General features: G+C 51.5%; 1 protein-coding gene across 1 annotated transcript in view; it reads left to right on the top strand.

The window, feature by feature from the left end:
• COTL1 (coactosin like F-actin binding protein 1) overlaps positions 1-23,872 on the top strand; it is a 52,687-nt gene that overhangs the window by 1,479 nt on the left and 27,336 nt on the right. The window lies entirely within an intron of this gene.

Raw genomic sequence — 23,872 nt, 5'->3', positions numbered from 1 at the left:
GAAGCAAACTTTTGGACAAAGGCAGCACAGCCTGGAGGTTAGGGCGTGGACCCTGAGCCAGACAGTGTGGGTTATTTATTTATTTGTCTTTTTGAGACAGAGTCTTGCTCTGTTGCCCAGGCTGGAGTGCAGTGGCCAATCTCAGCTAACTGCAACCTCCCTCTCCGGGGTTCAAGAGAGTCTCCTGCCTCAGCTTCCTGAGTAGCTGGGATTACAGGCGCCCACCACCACGCCCAGCTAATTTTTTGTAATTTTAGTGGAGACGGGGGGTTTCACCATGTTGGCCAGGATGATCTCTAACTTCTGACCTTAGGTGATCTGCCCGCCTTGGTCTTTCAAAGTGCTGGGATTACAGGCGTGAGCCACCGAGCCCAGCTGACGGTGTGGGTTTGAATCCCTCAGTGGCTGCTTCCTGGCTGTGTGGCTTGGAGCGAGTTCCTTAATCTCTGGGGGTCTTGGTTTCCTCACCTGCACTCTCACAGGGCTGTTGTGAGGGTAAGTGAGTCAGTATGTGTAAAATGCTCAGAACAGTGCCTGTACAAGCTACGTGATTATTTGCGAAATAAATAAAAAGTACAAAATTGTGCCAGGGATCATGTGGGTGTTTCTTTCCTTAACTGCTTCCATAATCAAATTATGTTTTACATTTAGTTCAATTCAAAGGATATTTGTGGAAGGACTACTAGAGGCTGAGTGATACTAAGAATGTACGCATGCACACACACACACACACACACACAACTAAAATTACTCCTTGAGCGCTGCCTCTAGACATTCATTCATTGCTTTTATAAACAGTTGGCCTAAAATAACAGCATAAAGCACTGCAACATGTGAAGAGTTGGCAGGGCAGGATTTGAACCCAGGCCTCCGTCCCTCTGCCTCTGTGGTTGAATGCTTTTGCAAGCGGAATAAGTGCAAAATCTTAACTTTCTCCCCTCCGGTTAGTGAACAGCCAGAAGATTCAGCAGTATTTCTGCTTTGCCAGCTCTGAGGCTGTGCTTGACAGGCCAGCTTCCCTCGCTACATTCACTTCTTTCCTCCCGCTGGTCACCAATCACTCCCTTCCCTCATCAAACCATTTTCTGCCCCTGAAGCTACTGTTCTCTCCAGCAAGTAGAAGGTGATGAGGAAAGGAGCATCCATCCCATCAGGAGACTCCTGGCAGTTGCTCCCAGGCTTCAGCCCACTCTGGTGTAGTGGGAAAACACTTCCTCCCGAAGGCTTGTGGTTTTCTGCTCATACGCACCCCCTGCCCCCCAGGGATGGGAGTGGGGAGTGGCGCACGTCTGGCGAGGAAGCTGAAAATGCTCCCCTGCTGTGTGTGGATCCTCATGAATGGGCCATGGGAGCTTCAGCTGCAGTCTGCTTTCTTTCCGCAGCCATCTGTTGGACAAATGCATAGGAGAATTAGGGTTGCCATGTCTGCTCTTGTTCCTCTCGGAAAAGCTTGTTCCTTCCTGCCATCGTGTCCTCATAACCCAGAGACAGTGGACTCAACACTGGCGCTGGCTGGATACTAGTCACGCTCCACATGCCTTATCTTGGTCATGCCTCAGAACAGCCCCGTGTGGCAGGTACTGAGGTTGTTCCCATTCTACAGATGAGGAAACTGAGGCCCAGAGAGGTTAATAGGCTTCCTGTGTTCACCCAGCTAGAAAGTGGCAGAGTCAGGACTTGAACCCAGGCAGGCTGGCTCAGCGGACGTATTCTTGGTTTCTGAGGAGGTCGTTTAGATTCTCACCTCTGGATGGGATTGCTTGCAGGTTGCAAATGACATGTTTTTGCCCACTTGTGATGCAGAGAGGGCTCTTTTGTGGCCCCAGTTCCCTGCCAGGTATCCTGATAGGCCTGAGAAGAAAGGTCCTACTCTGGCTCGGGCTTCCTGCTTCCAAACATCTCACAAGGTGGCCAGCAGACTTGGAAGGCCAGAAACAGCACCCAGTTTCTTCCTTATAAACTCAGGGTGTGGGCCTTCCTGGGGTCCTGCTCTCCTCCCAACACTCCCCGCTCTGGCATTCAGGCATTCTCTCTAAAATACCCCCTTCTGTGGCCCTCCCACCTCAGGCTACGGTCCTTTCTCCCCCTTCCTCCCCCAGGGCTTTCCAGAATGGGATCTCCACCCAGCCTCCCCTCCTCTTCTCTCCCCAGCCTCCTGGCCTGGCCTTTCCTCCCTCGGAGCTCTTTTCCAGAGGGTCACTGGGTGTCTGCGCTGCCAGACCAGTTCCCTCCCACCCCCGCACTCATCCTCCCAATCTTTCTGCCTGCTCTGTGTCTGTACTGCTTCTTCCTGGGCTTGCCTGGCTCCCGGCCTTCCTCGCTGCCTGCCCCACCACTACCTCTGCTCTTGCTTCTTGCTCCATAGCTCAGTTCACCTGGGATGGTCAGAGACCTTGCAAGGGCCGTGAGAGATGCCCAGTGCAGATTAATGTAAGCAGAAAATCCACTGTGGCCTCTAGGTTGGAAACTCCAGGGGAAGTTCTAACAGCAGCAAAGGCTGCCCAAACTCCAAACAGCCTCTCTTCCTCCTCCTAGCTCTGTCTTCATCCTTCACCTCCATTCTTGCGGGGAACGGGAAGGTTTAGCCCCTGGGCAGAGCCATCTTGGTGGAGAGACAGAGCAAGCCTCTTTGCCAGTGATTTTGGGGGTCCCTGGACTGTCTGTGGCTCCCCTGAGGTCATGTGCCCATCCCTAGACCAATCACTGAGACTCTGGGTGGCCAGGCCTGGATCACATGCGCACCTCTGGAGTGGGGGGAGTGGGCAGCCCCACCCAAACCAGGAGACTGACTTGGGGAGGTGGCCTTCTAGGGAAGAATGGCATGCCACTTTCAGAAAAGTGTCCATTTGCCTCTTAACATCTCTGCCTTCCTCTTTATAGCAACAGTCGATTTGCCCTTGATCTTCCTTGTCTGGTATCTACTCTGTCCTCCCTTGCTGGGGTAATTCTTTCTGTAGTACATTTCTAATCAAGTCACTCCTCTGCTCATTAACCTTCTATGGCTCCCTTCTGCCCATTGGATTACACTCAGGCTGTCTGCTTGGTTTTCTAGTCGGTTTGTCCCCACCCACATCTCCTCTCTAGTATCTCCACACAGCCTCCCTCACGCACCTGCGGCCCAACACTGTCACATTCCCCGCCTTGGTGCTTTTGATTTTGGAGGGTTCTACCATGAGGAACTCCTCTTCCCCATCTCAACTCGCGTGGGACTCAGCCGCCCACCTAGCGCACTGTGATTCCTCCTTTATTTCAACTCTGAGTACACTTTGGAATCAGAAACCCTCTAGTCTGGGTGCCGTGGCTCACGCCTGTAATCCCAGCACTTTGGGAGGCCAAGGCAGGCGGATCACTTGAGGTCAGGAGTTTGAGACCAGCCTGGCCAACATAGTGAAACCCTGTCTCTACTAAAAATACAAAACTTAGCCGGGCATGGTGGCCAGTGCCTGTAATCCCAGCTACTCGGAGACTGAGGCAGGAGAATCGCTTGAACCCAGGAGGCAGAGGTTGCAATGAGCTGAGATCGTGCCATTGTACTCTAGCCTGGGCAACAGAGTGAGACTGTCTCAAAAAAAAAAAGAAAGAAAAAAGAAACATTTTAAATTGACATCTCAGCTCTGCTTCTCACTCACTGTGTGGTCTTGGGCAAGTGCATCCCTCCCTCTGTGCCTCAGTTTTTAGGTCTGTAAAATGGGGATCCTGACATGCTTGCCTCTGAGGGTGACTGGGAACGTTCCCTGAAGTAATGGACCTAAAATGAGAGCACAGGCCATGGTGTGTGTTGGCTGCCCTGACTACTGCTTTTCTTTTTTTTTTTGAGACAGAGTTTTTTTCTGTCATCCAGGCTGGAGTGCAGCCTCTGCCTCCTGGGGTCAAGTGATTCTCCTGCCTCAGCCTCCCAAGTAGCTGGGACTACAGGCATGTGCCACCACACCTGGCAAATTTTTGTATTTTTAGTAGAGATGGGGTTTCACCATCTTGGCCAGGCTGGTCTGGAACTCCTGACCTCAAGTGATCCACTTGCCTCAGCCTCCCAAAATGCTGGGATTATAGGTGTGAGCCACTGTGCCCGGCCTCAAATAATTGTTTTTGCTCTGATAGCACTCATGGAGGCATGCTTTCCATTCGGAAGCTTTCAGTACATGTCCCCACTCAGCACACAGTAGCACCTGGCCCAGGCTGGTATGTAATAGGCATTTGGCCCCATGCGGACATGCATTAGACCTTTGGCACGGGTCTGCGTGCAGGAGCATGGTGAGAGGTGCTTAGTTCAGTGGTTCAAGGTTTGGGTTTTGTCCGATTGCCTGGGTTCAAATACTTGCCAGTCATGTGCTCTGGAGCAGGTGAGTTACCCGTCTGGTAACCTGCTACAGTGTGGTCATTAGGAGGATTAAAGAAGCAAGTCCTTATGCTGCTTGGGACATAGTGGGCACTCCATACATGTCAGTTACTGTGATTGCCATTTTTGTCTGTGGAATTTAAGTGACATGGAAGAAGTGTTCAAGAGTACCAAGAAGACGGAAGAGGGAGACATGACGGGAAGGAAATGGGTGCTGAGCTGGGCTGGAGGGTCACAGGTTCACCTAACAGAGACACTGGGAGCCAGGAGCAATCAGGGCTCAGCTGGCAGAGGTGGAGGGAAAGAAGCCATTGACCAGATCCTGTATGTATGGCGAGGAAGTGGCTGGGGCTGTCTATGAAATCACATTTTGTTTCTGTACCACTCAAAGAATACATATTCTTTGTAGCATACTCATAAACCAAGATTAAACCAAAAGAAGAGAATACCAAGTAATACAGTTCAGATGCAGTTTTGCAAACACTCAGGAACTTGTTCCCTCATTCATTCAATTATTTCTTCATTCTCCTGTTCATTTCTTCATTTAATTTCTTGAACATATGGGAGTGCTACTCTGTGGGGAGCACGATTCTAGGCACTGAGGTTAAGCATAGAAGCAGAAAAGGCCCCTGTCCTCATGGAGCTGATATTTTATTGTCATCTTCCAGGACAGACTACTGGTCTCATTTTTATCTGTATTCTTGAGATATTTTTCTATTTGTAATTCTACTACAAAAAGGGATCATAGATATTTTAGAGCCACCTCCCCCCCATTCCAAAGTTTCCTCCTTAATCGTCCTCTCTTATTCTGCAATACCAGTTTGAAAATGGCTACATAGTTTCTCTCATACAAATGTAACATTGTTAAACCAATCCTCTATCCATGGACCTCAAATTATGTGTTGCAAGCAGTTTTATTTTAGAAGGAATCCAGGCATCTGGGAATGGGTCCAGTTTTCTGTTGGTGCAGATTTTAGAGCTGATTGGTTAAGAGCATCAGTGGTGGGGCTGGGGCGTCTTGCTTTGAACGATAGCCTTGTGCTGTGTGACCTTGGGCAGATCTCCCAGAGTTTCTGTTTTCTCATCTGTAAAGATGGGGATAATGATTGCACGTAGGTTGTTGTAAGGATAAACCAGCATGTTCCATATAAAGCTTGTAGAGTACTGCCTGACACAGAATAAATGCTCAATAAATGTGGTTGTTGTTAAGGTAGCACCTTCTGAAAGGTGTTACATATCAATGGATAGGTTGAAATACATTTGAGATGTGGGGTGGTTACCAGAAAAGGCATCTTCATGAAGGGCAGCATCGGCTTGCTTGGAGGCAGGTGCCCTGTAACGTTTGTTGGATGATGGTCTGGGTGGAGATGATATTCCCATGAGGCTCTGGTCAACTAGTAGTGTTTAATCCAAAACGTCACACAGAGAGATGTAGGGATTGATGATTTTGTTTTGTTTTGTTTTGTTTTTGTTTTTGTTTTTCTGTCCAGCATTCCATCCTTTGGGGGAAACTCTTCCTTCCATTTCATAATAATCCTGGGCAGCCAATGTAGTGCCTGTGAGAGGGCACATGACCCAGACTGTCCAATCAGAGTAAGCCACCTCTATGCCTAGGTCTTTGATAATATCCCAGTTGCCAGATTTAGTGGTCATTTCTTTGTCTCTGATCCACTTTACCTCCCTCCAGCATTTGCCAGTGGCCAGCACCTCCTGAAAAGATAGCCCCCCTCGCTTGTGCTTCTGCTTCTGCACGGCTAGACTTGCCTAGTTCTCCTTTTATGTCTCTCTCCTCTCATTTTCACTTCCTTCTGCTGCTGCTTCTTCTGCTTCCTGCCTGATAAGTCTAGGCGTTTCTTAGGGCTCCACCCTTGATCATGACCTTGTCTTCTCCAGGACATTTCTTGAGCATCTACTATGCGCCAAGCCCTTTGCCAAGTACTGAGTTGAGTCCTTTCCCTGACCCCAGTCAGCCTGCAGTTCAGGCCAGCCGTGGCTTTCTAACCTTCAGGTCGGGCTGCTCCCCTGCCTCCCACTCCCAACACCTTTTCCCCATAAGGTCCAAATGCTCAGACATGACATGGGGTGCCCTTTATGACAGGCGCTGGCCAGCCAACTCCTCTAGTGCGTGTCCCCAACACACACGATGCTGACCTCAGGGATGCCCAAGTCTCAGGCCTTACATAGGGGCTCTGTGTGTGTTAGCTCATCTAATTTCTCGTCTCTCTGAGGGTGTAATGAGCAGAGTGACACCCACAAGTAGGAATTATCTGCACTTCACTGAGGAGGAACCTGACATTTTCCTTGGAGAGCCAGAGTCGCTTGCTGGAGATGCTGCAGCTGGGAAGAACTGCACTTTGAATCCAGATCTGTGTCCGAGGCTCCCAGCCCTTCCCTGTGCCGCGTTGCCCTGCCTTCCCGCTTCCCTAGGCCTGTGGATGCTCTTCCCTCTGCCTGCACTGCCTTCATCTGTTTCGCCTTCCTGGAGGACTCCTACACACCCGTCAAGGCCCGGTGTGAATGTTCCCTCTGCTCGGACGCCCTCCTTGTCTTCGTGGTGCTGGTGTCCTGTGTGTGGTGGTGTGCATGTCTGTTTCTTCATCTCCTTGGCGAAGTCCTGGAGAGAGGGACTTTGTCTGTTTGGTGGTGGAATCCCCACCCTTCATGGTTAGCTGGCTCCCAGTCTCTTTTCCCTACAGGTGTGTTGCTTCCTTGAGTGGGCCCAAGTCATGGGCTATATCCTAGGTCATAGGCTTTTCCCAGCAAGTGCTGGCTATCCACACCTTTGTCTCTTGCTTGTAGAAGAGAACCCATAATGCCTGGATTCAAATTTCAGCTCTATCTCTTATGAGCTGTAGGCACCTGGGACAGAATCCTACAGTTACTGCTGTGGGCATCTGGGACAAAATCCCACAGGAACCCTTAGAGGAACGTGGAAAGTACAGCTCTGGGAGGCGGGGGCACATAGCCACCGACTCTCATCCCCCATTGGTTGAGGGGTCCTTTAGGGCTTTAGGGTTTCTGCACTCCAGGCTGTGCCTCTGTGGGGTTGGGCAGCTAGCACATGGCAGGATGTCATGGTGTACCCACATGGCTATGCCCACCACCGCTGAAACCAGACGTGGCCTTCGAGAAGGTGACGAGGAGTCAAAAAGCATATCCTTGCAGCATTTAGCAGTGCCTAAGATCATTGCCACATGTGCAGTTATGCACCTGTTTATCGTGTGACTTTCCTGGGAGCATCCAAGCCCCGTGGGGTGGAAACCTGGTCAGCTTTGTTTTCTGCAGTATTGGCAGCGCTGGGAACAGCACCTGGCAGCCTGCACAGATGTCTTTGAGTAGGCAAATGAGTGACAGTCCATGTAGATGTCTGAGAGCTAAGCTCACACAGGAGGGCCCGCTGTCCCCTCCTCCAAAGTAACAGTCCAGTGGCCCAAAAGGCTCCCTGGCTGCCACCACTGGCCACGTGGCTGCTCTGGCCCCAGGCTTCTTACTCCAGAGCCCAGACATTGCCACCTTCCTCTCCCACTTAAACAAGTGCCAGAGACTTTTCTGATTTAGCTCAGTGGCCTCAGCAGTGGCAGGTCCCCAGAGGCTGGTTTCTGAAGACAGGCATGGCACCTCAGCATTTAATATTTTATTTCATGTGTGCATTTTGAAATTAACCCGTCATAGATCTTGTTTTTAGTTCTGTACTTAGTTTATGGTCATCATGCTTTTCTTCATGCACTTATTGTGTCTTCTGTGTAGTTAGGGAAGCTTCCTTGCCAGTAATAAATAACTAAGTTGATAACAGCAATGGTTAACAGTGGACCTTTATTAGGCCAGGCATTAGCCAAGGTCATTGTGTTAATTTCCTATGGCCACTGTTACAAATGACCACAAACTTGGTGAATTAAAACAACATAAATACATCATCTTACAATTCTGGAACTCAGGAGTCTGACATGAGCCTCCCAGGACTAAAATCCAGGTGTGGACAGGGCTGGTTTTTCCTGGAGGCTCCAGGGGAGAATCCATTTCCTTGCCTTCTCTGGCTTCCAGAGGCTGCCTGCATTCCTTAGCTTGTGGCCTCTTCCTCTGTCTTCAAAGCCAGTCGTGGCAGGTCGAGTCCTCATGATGCCATCTCTCTGGTTCTGGCCCTCCTCCCCACCCTTCCCCATTTAAGGACTGCAGTGATCACACAGGTCTCACACAGATAACCCAGGAGAATCTCCCATCTCAGGATCCTTACCTTAATTGCATCCTCAAAGTCCCTTTTGCCATGTGAGGGACATATTCACAGTTTTGGGGTTTAGAACGTAGATGTCTTGGGGGCCATTGTTTTGCCTGCCACAGTCACTTTCTTGTGATTTCATTTAATATGCACGGTGACCAGCATCGCAGGCCCTGTTGTTACCCGTTTCACAGCTGGGGCGGATTGCATGCAGCCGGGCTGCAATTCTTACCTGGTGCATGTGCTTTTCGCCCCCACTCCTGACACCCCCTGCACCCCAGCTTGCAATGTAAAATCTTTGTGAAACAAAGAGGCAAGACCACGGGAGGCTCTTTTGTGGAACACCAAGGGGCAGACCTAAGGCCCAGGCCCAGGCCACCGGGGAGCCATGGCCCTGTTTAGAAGCCACTGTTGTTTAGAGGCCGTTTCTGCCATTGTTGTTGACACAGAAAACCTGTGAGTGTGTCCGGGGAGCAAAGCTCCATTTTAATTCCTGAACCCAAAAGTTCCTTCCTACCCCGGAGAGACTTTCCTAGGAAATCCCGATGTCCCTACTTTTGCCTGAAGGGCTGGCGTTTGGCGGTCTGACCTGACCCGGAAGCGGAAGTGCTTTTCTCCCCCTTTCTGGCTAGAATTCTACCCGGCTTATAAAATGGAGTGTATTGTTCATGGCTTGCAAATAAAAGCTGCTGCCGCCTCAGGCGGGCCGGGGTCAGCTGGAGCTGGAGGAAGGGTGAAAAGAACCTGGCTTGAGATGCAGAGAGCCAGGCTCCTGGAGCCCCCTGTGTGACCCCTGCAGCCACAGCCCCCTCTGGGCCCCTGCCTCACAGAGGGACAGAGAGGGCTGTGTCCACCCTGGAGCTCTCTGGATTTGGCCAAACCTGGCTGCTGTGTGGCCCATTCTTGGGAACACCACACTCTCTTCCTGGGTGACTTTGATCACTCATCCCCGCAGCAAATATAAACTGAGCACTCACGGTCTGCTGGGCACTGGTGCTGGGAGAGCTCAGTGGGGTGCATCACCGTGCACAACCTTGTGAATGGACCGAAAACCACTGAATTGTACAGTTTAACAGGGTGCAGTTCATGCAGTGTAAATAATATCTTAGGTTTAAAAAGTGTAAAGAAAAAAGGAGGATGAGGCTCCTGGGTGGGCAGGAGGGCAGGAACCTAGTGGGACCGTGGGGTGGGGGCCGTGGGAGGGGAGCGTGGGTGGGGAGTGGGGGTGGAGAGCAGGGGGTGAGGACTGTGGAGGTTGAGTGTAGGGTGGGGAGCAGAGGATGGCGGCCGTGGGATGAGGGCTATGGCCGGTGAATGTGAATGGGGAGCGCAGGGGTTGGGAGTGGGGGGTAGTGTAGGTGGGGGCCATGGGGTGAGGGCTGTGGAGGGGGCAGTGTGGGTGGGGAGTGGGAGGGGAGCATGGGTGGGAAGGCGGTTGGGGAGCTTGGGGTCCGGCTGTGGTGGGGCAGCGGGAGGGAGAGGGGAGTGGGGGTGTAGTAGGAAGTGGGGAGCATGGGGTGGGGGCCATCGGGGAGGAAGTGTGGGTGGGGAGTGGGGGTGTAAAGCAGGACGATGGGGAGCTGGCAGGGCCCAGGGTGCAGTGGCCCCAGGAGCCATGTAAGGCCTCCGGGTTTTCCTGGCACAGCACGCATTTCATTCCGACTACTTTGGTTTCATGTCCTCCTAGAACTTTGCCTTGGCCCTTTTTGTAGCTCATTCCCAGCTGGGCAGTTTTATTCTGCCACTTCTTCCTCTGGGTCCCCAGGGATAATGCGCCAACCCACAGGCCCTGAGCGGCCTCTTTCTCTGAGCGCAGCCCTGCCTCTCCCCACTGAACTCCCGGCTCCCCCACTGCCTCCATTCCCTTCCATAGTCTGTTGCCATTGTCCCGTTGGTCCCAAGGCCGCCTTGTCCTTATCCTCACCTAGCGCTTCTCAACACTTTGTATGCCAGGCCCAATTCCCAGGGCATCACCCCCTCTGCTGACTCTGATGAGGATCAACGTGCTGTGTCACCGATGAGGAGACCTCCAGGGGGAGGCTTGCTGGTCCCCTGGGCTCTCAGTGGGGTCCTCCTGTGTTTAGGGCCGAGCCACGACGCCGTATCGTACCCGCATTTCCAATGTGCTCACTCAGAGTCTGGCGCAGAGCCCTGGCTGACTCACGCTTCGTTGCCTCTGTCCTTTGGGAAGAGGGGAGATTCTGCCTCGGATGTTGCATGAATAAGTGAATCTGTAGAAGAGTAAAGTGAGTCAGCCATCCCCGTGGGGGCTGGTGTGCGCAGGCTTGCGGGCTGGAGTGTTGTTAAAGTCCACCGGGAAGGAAAACCGGCTGCGACTCCACCCCCGCCAACCAGGGGCTCCCGGAGGTGGAGAGGCCTCCGGGGAACTGGGGGGCAGAGAGGGGAAGTCGCTGGGCCATTGTCACATGGGAGGAAAGGGGCAGAGTCAGGACCTAAACCCTGCTCTCCAGGCTTTCCTGCGGCTGAGGTTTCAAGCCAGCTGCGCCCCTCTGGGCCACCGTCCTTGGGGCGTGTGAAAGGTGGAGAATCAGCTTCCTCATGCAGGCATCGCTGACTCTAGCAACACTACCTTATTGGCGTGCCCTTTCCATGCACGATTTTTTTTTTTTTCTTTTGGGATGGAGTCTCACTCTATCTCCAGGCTGGAGTGCAGTGGCATGATCTCAGCTTACTGCAACCTCTGCCTCCTAGACTCAAGCGATTGTCCTACTTCAGCCTCCTGAATAGCTGGGATTACAGGTGTACACCACCATGGGTGGCTAATTTTTATATTTTTAGTAGAGACGGGATTTTGCCAGGTTGGCCAGGGTGGTCTCGAACTCCTGAGCTCAAGTGATCTGCTCGCTTTGGCCTCCCAAAGTGCTGGGATTACAGACATGAGCCACCACGTCCAGCCCCATGCACTTTTATTAAACCACAAATTTGTCAAAACAAATCACTTGTTATGTCTGTCCGTATCCATTCATTCCTGCCTGTCTATTCATTCCTGCTCTCTGGGCGTGGAAGTCACACTTCAAAAATCCTGAGAAGGAACTGGTTTTATTCTTTTTTTTTAATTAAAAGAAAAAATTTTTTTGAAACAGAGTCTCACTGTGGCCCAGGCTGGAGGGCAGTGGTGTGATCATAGCTCACTGCAGCCTCAACCTCCTGGGCTCAAGCGATCCTCCTGCCTCAGCCTCCCAAAGTATTGGGATTACAGGCCTGAGCCACTGTGCCCATCTTCTTTGTTTTACCGTGTAAAATCGCACCCCCAGCTGCAAACTGGGAACTGAAAAGCCTCTGAGAAGTCAAAGATGCCATGCAGATGCCCTTCATTTATTCAGGAAGTATGTATTGAGCACACGTTGGGCATCGTCTGGGTGCTTTGGATGTGCTAGGGAACAAGATTCCTTCCCTCCTGGAGTAGGGCTGAGCAAGCTGAAGGAGCCCTGTAGCTCATTCTGAGCCTTTAAGCTCTTATTTTGCATACAGTTATAATCAACTGCATCATATGCCCTCTGGCTTATGGTGAGTCAGAAACATTGAACTTGCCAGCAGAGGCTGTTAACTTTGTTTGGAGTTCTGTCATAATCCCTTTATCGAATTGTTAACAAGAACCCTCTTTATCCTTTCCCTGTTCTCTGGAGGAACTCTAAGTCATCCTTTAAGACCCTGATCAGGACGGGTGCGGTCGTTCATGCCTGTAGTCCCAGCACTTTGGGAGGCCAGGATTGGGGGATCACAAGGTCAAGAGTTCGAGACCAGCCTGGCCAACATGGTGAAACCCTGTCTATACTAAAAATACAAAAATTAGCCAGGTGTGGTGAAGCGTGCCAGTAATCCCAGCTACTCAGGAGGCTGAGGCAGGAGAATTGCTTGAACCTGGGAGGCGGAGGTTGCAGTGAGCCGAGATCGCGCCACTGCACTCCAGCCTGGGTGACGGAGTGAGACTCCATCTCGGGGAGTAAAAAGAAAAAGACCCTAATCAAACATCACCTCCTCTGCGAAGCCTGTCATGATCACAACCGTCCAGGCAGAGTGGATTTCCTTCTTTCCTTGATGCTCCTATCACTGCCAGCCACAACTCTTTATCATAGCAGTAGTGTCATGGTATTCACACACTACATTTTTGTTTGCCATGGTAGACTGTATATTTTTTGAGGGTAGGGATTGCATGTTTTTCAGCAAAATCCCTGTATCACAGATTGTCAATAAGTGTTTGTCAGATAACCAACCCACAGCGATGGAAGACGCAGCACAACAGTAAAAAGCAGATACAAGAGTATAAAGCAGTGTGTGCCAGGGCTGTTCAGTGATTGGGAGCCAGACGCTGAATCCCTCAGTGGCCGAGCGTCTCCTTGTAGATGCCATAGATGCTGTAATAAGGTCCTCAGAGCCTCCAGGGACTGGTTACAGCCACTCTTCTCTAAGTCAGAGGGTGGAGTCAGGTCTAACACACTAACTCCCATTTAAGGAAGTAGAGAATTATCATTGAAAGAAAGTGCTAGTGCTTTGTCATAGGGGGAAAACCTTTAGCTCTCGGTTTAATTTGGGTATCCAGATCAGCTTATACCCTGGAGGTTCTGCCGAAGTAATCATCTTTCTTTTCCTCTGGCCATCCTGCACTCCGTTTTCTTCTGTTCTCTGTCAAGCTAGGAAAGCTGGGTCATTCACACCTAATGAAAATGTAATGAGTCAGGGATCATTTGAGGAGTCTTCTGCGTGGGATATCAAACCGCATTTACAGTGTGAGCTCCAATGCAGAAACGATGTGCCTACACGCAGATACCCACGCAATGCAGATCACATAAAGAAACAGAGCCTTGACCAGGCACAGTGGCACATGCCTGTAATCCCAGCTCTTTGGGAGGCTGAGGCGGGCAGATCACCTGAGGTCAGGGGTTCGAGGTCAGCCTGGCCAACATGGTGAAAGCCCATCTGTACTAAAACTACAAAAATTAGCCGCGCATGGTGGCAGGCAACTGTAATCCCTGCTACTCGGGAAGCTGAGGCTGGAGAATCGCTTGAACCTGGGAGGCGGAGGTTGCAGTGAGCTGAGATCGTGCCACGGTACTGCAGGCTGGGCAACAGAGCGAGACTTCATCTCAAAAAAAAAAAAAAAAAAAAAAAAAAGGCTGGGCGCAGTGGCTCACGCCTGTAATCCCAGCACTTTGGGAGGCCGAGACGGGCGGATCACGAGGTCAGGATCACGAGGTCAGGAGATCGTGTTAGCCATCCTGGCTAACACGGTGAAACCCCGTCTCTACTAAAAATACAAAAAAATTAGCCGGGCGTTGCCGGGCGCAGTGGCTCACGCCTGTAATCCCAGCTCTCAGGGAGGCAGAGGCGGGAGGATAGCTTGAGCCCAGGAGTTCGAGACCTGCCTGGATAATACAGCGAGACCCCGTTCTCCACAAAAAGGAAAAAAAAAAAAAGACAAAAAATTAGCCGGGCGCGGTGGCGGGCGCCTGTAGTCCCAGCTACTCGGGAGGCTGAGGCAGAAGAATGGCGTGAACCGGGGAGGCGGAGCTTGCAGTGAGCCAAGATCGCGCCACTGCACTCCAGCCTGGGCTACAGAGCGAGACTCCGTCTCAAAAACAAGAAAAAAAAGAGCCTTTAGTCATTCTCTATAAGGAATAAACCAAAAGGAGTTTACTTCTAGAGTAATGGGTTTTAGTTTTTACACTTTTTAATATTTTTGCAAAGTTTTTTGAGCAGGGCAGGAGGGTGTTTTTGGTTTGGTTTGGTTTTTGTCAGTCAGGGGAAGTTATGAAAGTCATTCTGAAAAAAGACAGCAAGTGCTATAGTGATACATGACCTCTTAGAGCTCTCCCTTCAACTTCAGCCACCAACCTGGCTCCTTCCAGCCCCAGCCTCAGGCCCCTCCCTCTTACACACATGGGCGCCCGCTGAGCCCTCCTTCCTCTTTGGTGGTGAGAAGACATTTCTCCTTCCTCAGCCTTGCCTCAGCCTTGCCCCCCTCCCCTTAGCCGCCTGCTAGAAGCCAGGCGCTGCCATGGCGACTGCCCAGCTGTCCCCTTGCTCTGGGCAGCAGGATGTAAGAATTCTTTCCCGTTTCCTTTCCTCCTGGCTCCGGGGAGCTCCCTCGGTGGAAGCTGACCACTCAGCTTTTTGGTGTGTGGGTTGTTTTTTCCCTTCCTGAGCCGCGTTTGCATAACCTCTCCGGAGTCTCTGTAAAGTTAGGGCAGCCTTAGAATGAGCTGCAATCTTGCCGCTCTCTGGGGCAACTTCCTCCCGTCCTCCCCTTCCCCCTTTCTTCTGCCTTGCTCTAAGGTTGAGTGTGGGGTTGAAATGCTGAAATGCTTCTCTCGCTTTTCTTTCCGTTGGCCCACAGATAACGTAGACGGTGCCTGTGACATGCCTGGCGTGGTGATCAGTGCTGGGGCCATAACAAGACCCAGACAGGAAAGTAGCTGAAAAGATCAAAAGGACTTACACGAAGAAGTTTCTAGGGTGGTGGGGGACCCTTAATTTCTTAATTTGGCTTTTTTGTGTTTCTCATTATTCTACACCTAGTATGTGTTTTTGTAATGAAAAAAAAAAGTTGTTCAAAACATTTACAAACGTGTTAAGAGAGTTGTGCGGTGCTTGGCCCAGCCAGATCCTCCTTCCTCCGGGGGTTGGTCCTCCAGCCAGGACTGGCTCTGGGGATACGCAGAGGAGACTAGAATCTCTTTGGGGAGAAGGCCCCCAGTCAATGTGGATCCTGTGTCGGGGCTGCCCTGGTGAGAACACTGGATGGGCCTGGTCAGAATCTCTTCCTCAGAGCTGACCTGAGCCTGAGATTTCCAGTTTGGGTGGGAGGGGGAAGGGGGAAGGGGCAGGCCTTCCGAGCTTAGTGAGTACCATATGCCGTTTGTAACTTTTGGGGAATTATTAGAGCAGCTCATCCTGGTGGCTTTGGTGATTACAGAGAATTCTTGCCTTTGCTCCCCTTCCTAGCTAGCCACTTTGTGGTCATCCACTGTTTCCTTTGTCATTGGGTTTTTTTCCACATCCCTTTGACTGCTCAGCAGCTCGGGCTTGTTCTCCCTCACCCGGCTTTAATCCACCCACCCCCCTGCCTGCCTTGGTCCCCGCCCCCCCTTGGTTGTCCCGCTGGGTCTCCCTGTGTGGTCCCTCCCACCCCCACTGTCTCTCCTTTACCCCCTCCGGCCTTTCCCTGCCCCATCCCTCTCTCTTCCTGAGAGGTTGGGAGGAGGGAAGAAGGGGAGAAGGAGGCGAAAAGGCACTTCCAGCACCCAGGGGAAAGGTCAGAGGAGAGCCAGGAGAGGGAAAGGCCAGAGAGAAGAGCCTGTAACAGCCACCAGGACTGAGCTCCGCTCTGCGCCAGGCAGTGTCCTGAGAACGTTAGGATGCTGATTTGTTGACACAGAGGAACTTACTTAGTAAATGAAGGCAGGGAACCTTGAAGAGATGACCTGGGCATTGGACTAAGGCTCCCTTTACCTACCTGCAGGGCCCTGCCTGGGGCTTCTAGGTCTCCAGGGGTCCTTTCCAGGAGCCAGAGCTCCATCGTTGGCCTCTGATGAGGCTTCGTAGACTAGCGGAAGGAAGGGTCAGGCGCTTTTGAGAGTGGAGTTTTATGAATGTTAAACATGACAGCTGCCTTTTCATAAGCAAGACTCTCCCTGGGTGGGAAGCTGAGGGCATCCATAGTCTCCAAATCGGGAACTTCCAGTGTGCAGTCGGCCTGGGCTCTGAGTGCATAATATCGACCAGAAGGAAACCATGGTCCTCAGGATGGGGCTCCTGACCTTGCTGTATCCTCGGCGAGACAGGGCTCGGTGTGGTGCTATGATGCACATCTGAATCCTCGTAGCTTATGGGCAAGCAGAGGAGCTAGAGGCAGCACAGGCAGAAAGGCCTCCCGGTACCCAGGGCTGATGCTCAGTAGCTCTCTTGCTAATGATGGCTGTTCCCTCTCTTGGGGTTGGGGTTTTGGGGAGGGAACACTGGAGGGACCGTCCTGGTGGTCTTTGATGGACGAGCTCAGGAACCAAGGACTCTGCAGGAAGCTGCTTCATGCTGTCACTTGCTTAAAATAAAAGGCAGACAGGCAGCAAGGAGGACGTGGGGAACTGAGCTGTGAGCACTTCAGCTTTTCTGCCCTTGAGACCTTTGTCTCGTCCCCTCTCCCAACAGTGAGTTGTCACCATTTCCTCTTCTCCACCTCTTCCTCTAAGCCAGTGGGTCTCAAGGTTCAGCAGCCTCAGAATCACCCTGGGGCTCATCTGAGCACAGTTTCAGAGCTCCATTCCCGGTGTCTGGATCAGTAGGGCTGAGTGGATCCTGAGTACTCACATTTCTAGTAAGTTCCTGGGTGTTGTGGTGCTGCTGGTCCAAGGACCACGCTTTGAGAACTGCTGCTGTAGACTTCAGCAGCTCTGCAGCGGGCAGGGAGGATTGTGTGGCTCATTATCACTTCACCTCTCCAAGCCTCGGTTTCTTCATCTGTGAAATGGGTCTGTGATCTGTGCTGCCCTCACAGAGAAGAAGAATCTGCAATGTGCAGATTCTTGGAGTGGGGCCTAACCCCGCATAAGTGCTTGGTAGACTTGGGGCTCAGTTCCCTCCCAGATCTTCACTGTCTTCCATCTTTCCTCAGGAGAGACTCACAGGAGTGACTCCGTGACTGTGTACCTCGGAGTGCCCCACTCTGAAACCCAGAGCTGGATGCAGAAAGTTGTCCCCATTCTACAGCTGGAACAGCTGAGGCTCAGAGCATGAAGCACCCTCATCTGATGTTCCATAGCTAGAAGGAAGCCAGCTGGGATGTAGCCCCTGCTGGGATGCGGCCCTGGCTGGGATGTGGCCCTGGCTGGGATGTGGCCCTGGCTGGCTGATCTCTGGAGTTTGTGCTCTTCTCAGTGCGCCAGGTTGCTTTAGCAAACAGTTGTGTGTAAGGGGTATGAGGTGCCAGGAGATAGCGAGAAACGGAGGGCAGACTCTGCCCATGTTGTTAAGGACAGAGCAGTGGACAGTTGTGAGGACGGGCAGGTGCGCCAGTGTTCTGTGGTGGTAGCTGAGATCTCCTGGGGACAGAGTGTCAGGGGAAAGGAGAAGACGAGGTGGAACCCTGGGGAGTGCCTGTGTGGAGACAGAGCGGGTGGAAGAGCCAGGGAGAAAGTAGAAGGCAGGATCAGCGCTATGAGAACCAAGATGGCGCCATGCCCTGGGTGCCACGGGAAGGGAGAAGGTCAAGGAGGGCAGAATTGACAATGGTGTGAAACGCCACCAGTGGGCATGGAGAAGATGCTGTTGGCTTTGGCAATTAGGAGGCCCCTGTGGACCCCTGAGGGCAGTTTCATTGGAGAGGTGTGGGGGGTCAAAAACCAGCAATGATTCCCATCCGCCAAGCCTTTCAGATCTCGTTTCTTTTTCATGTAATCCTCCCAACCACTTTAGGAGGTAAGTATTTGACCCATTTTGTGGATGAGGAAACTGAGGTTTAGAGCCATTCAGGACTCTGGTCTGGGTCACAAGGCTAGTACATGTGGGGGTAAGTTTTTAAAGGCTTCTGAAATGTGAACTTGCCATCTGGACGCTGCAGAGAGGGTTAAGGGTGTAGACTGTTCCACTGTGCTGAGGCCTCCAGCAGAAGCAGCTCATGGCATCTGTCTCTGCTGCCTGTGTTTGGGTGAAGTCCTGGGTCCCCTGTCCCCCACTGGGGTTGCCCAGTCTCCCTGTCTCCTCTGTCTAGACCTGGACTGTCAACCTCAGTCTGAAGAGATGGACCATTGGCCCTGTTGAGGACCAAGTGGCACAGTGGGGGTGATGGAGAGCCCGGGTACCAACCTTCTTCTGGGCAGTTTTGCCATCTTAGTGCATACACACACATACACGCACATATATATAACACACATACACATACACAAATACTTGAATATATATACACACATATATGTACACCTGTACTCACAAATATATGTATATACACACATATACAAACACACCTATACACATTATATATATTATACACACAAATATATGTATATATACACATACACAAATATACACACACACACGTCACATTAATATATACATGACGGCGTTTCTTTGTGCCCTTGAGTAGATATGCCGGTTTTGCTGTGTATAGGAGTGACACTAACCCAAGGTAGACGAGGGAGCCTAGGGCTCTCCACTGCTGACGGGGGGCTGTGACTGCCACGGGTTTGTGGACCCGATTTGTTCAGAAGAGGGAAAGTAGCTGAACCAGGGACGAAGAACTAGCACTTCCCCTTCCACCGCCCAGTGTGAGGCCAAAAGGGGCTGAGAACCTCCTTCAGGGTGAGCCGAGTCGGGGAGAGGCCTCCAGTCTGCCGGGCAGCTACAAAAACGGTGCGCAGACCAACAGGTTTTCTGTCTCAGACTCAGCTGACCTGTCACTGTCGTGCCAGATCTCTAGCAGCAAACATTTGTAAGCACAACGTGACTCGGATTTTCAGAAACAGGCCTGTCAGCAATCTTGTTGACCAAACCATTGTCAGATAAGCACCCAGCAGTCACCTAGCAAACCATGTCCTCTTTACCCCGCTCCCCCATGATCATTTAAATGACATCAGGCTGCGGTTCTGGAAGGTTCCCAGTGTCCTTGGGGTTGGGGCTGTGACTTACTTATTGTACATCTATCTTGTGCCAGGCCCTGGGCTGGTACTTGGGACACAGGGACAATGCTTGTGGTTCTTCAACAAGAACTTGTGAGCCTACAGGAGCAAGGGGTGTTGCCCAAGGTAGACCTGGGGAGGTGTGAAAGAGGGGAAGGCTGGATGATGTGGAGGGTTGGAGGTGTGGAGAGCACGGCTGGCGTGTGGAGGCACTTGGCAGCTAGCAGAGAGGGCAGATACTGGAAAAGCCGTGGTGCTCCACAGAGGAGCCGGCCAGAGCCGTGGGAGAGGGGGACATCGAGAAGAGAGAGACTGGGAGAGCTGGCTCAGCCTGAAGGCTTGGCACTGGGCTGAACACATGGTCAGGGTCCCCAAAAACTGCGTTGGCCCAAAGCAGGGCTAGTAACTTTCCTCCATGGAGGCTTGGGCCAGGGATGGGCAGTTTGGATCCAAGTCTGGGCTGACCTCTGTGGAAATGGGAACCTGAGAGTGGTTACCAAGGAAACAGACTCACTGTGTTCTTTTGCTTGTGAAATGCAGTCGGAGGCGAATGTGCAGCCCCTCCTCCCCCTCAGGTCAAGGCTGCCATTTAATTAAGCACTTTGGTGTTGATGCTCTGACAACCCTACTCTAAACAGAGCGCTGGCTTCCCGGACACCACGGGGACTGCTGAGAAATGCTCTGGAGTTAAAGGGCTGCTCCCCCACACTCCGAGTCTGCACCTGCCGCCTGTGGCTGTGCACTTTGCACCTTAGAAGGGAGGAACTGCCCTCTCTTGCCCCAGTCTCGTTTCCTATGCGCAGTGGCCACTGGCAGCCCCACCCTGTGTCAGGAGCTTGAGGTTGGAGGTTCCACCCTGACGGCTAGGTGGGTTTCGTAGCTTTCACATTTAATCACCATGGTCACCTGACACGGGAGGTGTGAAACCACCCCCTTTGGGAAGGATCCCAAATGTCTATCAACTGATGGACTGATAAGCAAAGTGTGGTCTCTCCATACAATGGAGTGCTGTCCGGCCACAAAAAAGAGTGAAGTGGTGACCTGCACACGCGGCAGCAGGGATGAACCTTGGCGATGTGGCAGTGAGTGCAAGAAGCCAGACCCCAGAGGCCACAGAGCGTGAGTCCATTTCAATGAAACGTCCAGCACAGGCCAGTCCATAGAGACAGAAAGTGGACGAGTGGTTGCCAGGGCCTGTCCTCACTTCGCACATCCAGTTGGTCACCAGGCCCTGTTGATTCCCCTGCGCAGTGTCCCTGAGATCATCCTTCCTTCTATCCCTGCTGCCTTGTCACCTCCTGACCCCCAGATGGCCATGGCCTGGTGGGGCAGCTCCCTGGAGAAAGGGGGCTGAGCACACACACCTAAGGTGTCCAGGCCCTTGGCTCAGGCCTCACTGTGTTGTGACTCTGGCCACAGAGCCATAGATAAGCCTCCAGCCCTTATCTCTGAAGGTGATTTGGGTGTTGATGATGAAAGTGATCATGGCGTCTCTCCCTCATCTACCTCCCAGCATTGTTACAAAGACCAAATGAGATGAAACAGAGGCATGTTTTGTAAACTGAAAAGTGCTGTGCCAGTGTGTTTCCTTTAAGAAACACGTGTGAGATGATCAGTTTCCTTTAAGAAGTAAGTGTAGTGGAGTCCCTGAACCTGGACCCCAGTGAGGATCACGTGTTCATGGTCTGCTGAGAGCTGTGTGTTCCTTAGCTCCCGGGGACAGATGGATGATCCATTAGACAGTGCGGCTTCTTATTGAAGGCAGACTTGCTGGTTGCCCTTCCGGTTTTGAGATAATCACCAGGAAGTGAACTTGTCCAGGCCCATGTCTCCTTTAGACAGGTGATTTGTGGCCTTGGGTCTTGGTACCAACTTACGTACTTTGTGTGGGACTCTGCAGGGAGGTACTTAGATTCTAGGGAGAAACGCAGATTGATTTTTTTTTTTTAACTCAAAGTGTGATCCTTTGACCAGTAGCATCAGCATCACTGGGGAGCTTCTTAGAAGCGTAAACCCCAGGCCTGTTTAATCAGAAGCTCCATTTAGGAAGATTCCCCCAGTGATGCAAATCCACGCAATGTTTGAGAAGCAAACGTATCACTCTATGATGTCATTGGGTGCCTGGGAAACCCTCACACGTGCAACTAAATGCCCTGAGAGAGCATCAGTTCATGCAAGTGGCTAACACAAGGTGAATGACTCCAAACCAGTGGCATCCCTGTGTGCCGGCAACCACCAGTTAGGAATTGTAATGAGATCTGGGTGATAATGGCAATTAAAATATGAACTAGTTGTGAAGTAAGCTGAATAAGGATATGCGGTCCCCTCAAAAGGCACAGAACTTTGTTGGAAAACACAAAAGGGGTCCCGATTAAATGGGGACACCAACGGTTTAGAGCAGAGGTTCTCAACTAGGGGTGTTCTGCCCCCTTTGGGGGACATCTGCAATGTATGGAGGCATTTTTGTTTGTCATAACTGGTGGGTCCAGGTGAGGGGTGCTGCTCAGCACCCTGCAATTTACAGGACGATCCCTACCAGAGAGAATGATCTGGCCCCAGATGCCAGTGGAGCTGATGTTGAACAATTTTGGTTTATCCTAGTGGAGTACACATGCACTCACATGTCACACGCATGCACATGCAATGCACACACACACATGTGCACACACTTTTACGTTATGTTATGTTATGTTATTTGAGACAGGATCTCACTTGGCCACCCAGGCTGGAGTACAGTGGTGTGATATCTACTCAACTGCAGTCTCAACCTCCTGGGCTCAAGTGATCCTCCCACCTCAGCCTCCCTGGTAGCTGGGACTACAGGTGCCCGCCACCGTGTCCAGCTAATTTTTTGGTTTTTTTTTTTTTTTTTTTTTTTTTTTAGAGAGGGGGTTTCGCCATGTTGCCCAGGCTGGTCTCAAGCTCTTAGGCTGAAGTGATCCTCCCACCTTGGCCTCCCAAAGTGCTGGGATTACAGGGGTGAGCCACCACATCCAGCCAATACACACATCACTTTAAAAATTCAAGGATATCAGGCCGGGCGCAGTGGCTCACGCCTGTAATCCCAGCACTTTGGGAGGCCGAGGTGGGTGGATCACGAGGTCAGGAGATTGAGATCATCCTGGCCAACACGGTGAAATACTGTCTCTACTAAAAATGCAAAAAATTAGCTGGGTGTGGTGGCGGGCCCCTGTAGTTCCAGCTACTCAGGAGGCTGAGGCAGGAGAATGGCGTGAACCCCAGAGACAGAGCTTGCAGTGAGCCGAGATTGCGCCACCGCACTCCAGCCTGGGCAGCAGAGCGAGATTCCGTCTCAAAAAAAAAAAAAAAATTAAGACTATCAGATGATATTTTGATAACAGAGCAGTGGAGGATGGGAGAACTTAGCATAGTGGATTGTGAAACAGATTTTTTTTTTTTTTTTTTGAGACGGAGTCTCGCTCTGTCGCCCAGGCTGGAGTGCAGTGGCCAGATCTCAGCTCACTGCAAACTCCGCCTCCCGGGTTTACGCCATTCTCCTGCCTCAGCCTCCCAAGTAGCTGGGACTACAGGCGCCCGCCACCTCGCCCGGCTAGTTTTTTGTATTTTTTAGTAGAGATGGGGTTTCACCGTGTTAGCCAGGATGGTCTCGATCTCCTGACCTCGTGATCCGCCCATCTTGGCCTCCCAAAGTGCTGGGATTACAGGCTTGAGCCACTGCGCCTGGCCGTGAAACAGATTTTTAAGTCATGATAATAAAAACAGTGTGGCATTGAAATAAAACTTAATGTGGATCAGGCCGGGCGCGGTGGCTCAAGCCTGTAATCCCAGCACTTTGGGAGGCCGAGACGGGCGGATCACGAGGTCAGGAGATCGAGACCATCCTGGCTAACACGGTGAAACCCCGTCTCTACTAAAAAAATACAAAAAAATTAGCCAGGCGACGTGGCGGCGCCTGTAGTCCCAGCTACTTGGGAGGCTGAGGCGAGAGAATGGCGTAAACCTGGGAGGCGGAGCTTGCAGTGAGCTGAGATCCGGCCACTGCACTCCAGCCTGGGCGACAGAGCGAGACTCCGTCTCAAAAAAAAAAAAAAAAAAAAAACTTAATGTGGATCAATGGAATAAAATAGCCCTCAAAGCCATTTTAATAAAAATGACTACATAAGATAGAACAAGCATAACACAGCCAATGGAAAAGGGTTCAGAATTCATTGTTGACCTAATTGCCTAGTCATAAGTGAAATATCCCTGGAGCCATTTCCCAGGCCAAATTTAGAGCCCCTTTCTTTGTTTCCTCTTCATACCCACCCCCCTTGCCCCAGGGTGGTTCCTGTCTCTCTACAGTGTAGAGTCTGATCCCAAGTAGGACTGCAAAGATTGAGGCAAAAAGAGTTGATGAATTTCTGGTCTACAAAGAGGATGAATTTCTGGTCCCTATAAATAAGATCCACAGTTTGAGCCTTTTAAATTTTTCATTTTTAAATTTTTTTTGGCACTGCTGGCGGCGCCCACATCTGTGCAATGGGCCCACCCCGAATTTGAGCCTTGATTGTAGGAAGGCTGTAGGCATTGCAGCCAGAGAGGCCTGGGTTTAAATCCCAGCATGACCTTGAATTCCCTCACAACCTTTAAAGCGTCATGTGACTTCTCTGAACCTCCATTTCCCATCTGTGAAATGGGCATGAAGCCTGCAGCGCTGTTGCCAGGATTCAGGAG

The sequence above is a fragment of the Trachypithecus francoisi genome, unplaced genomic scaffold, assembly GCF_009764315.1.
Source record: "Trachypithecus francoisi isolate TF-2019V2 unplaced genomic scaffold, Tfra_2.0 Lachesis_group10, whole genome shotgun sequence".
NCBI lineage: Eukaryota > Metazoa > Chordata > Mammalia > Primates > Cercopithecidae > Trachypithecus > Trachypithecus francoisi.
This window is presented reverse-complemented; position numbering and strand designations above follow the sequence as displayed.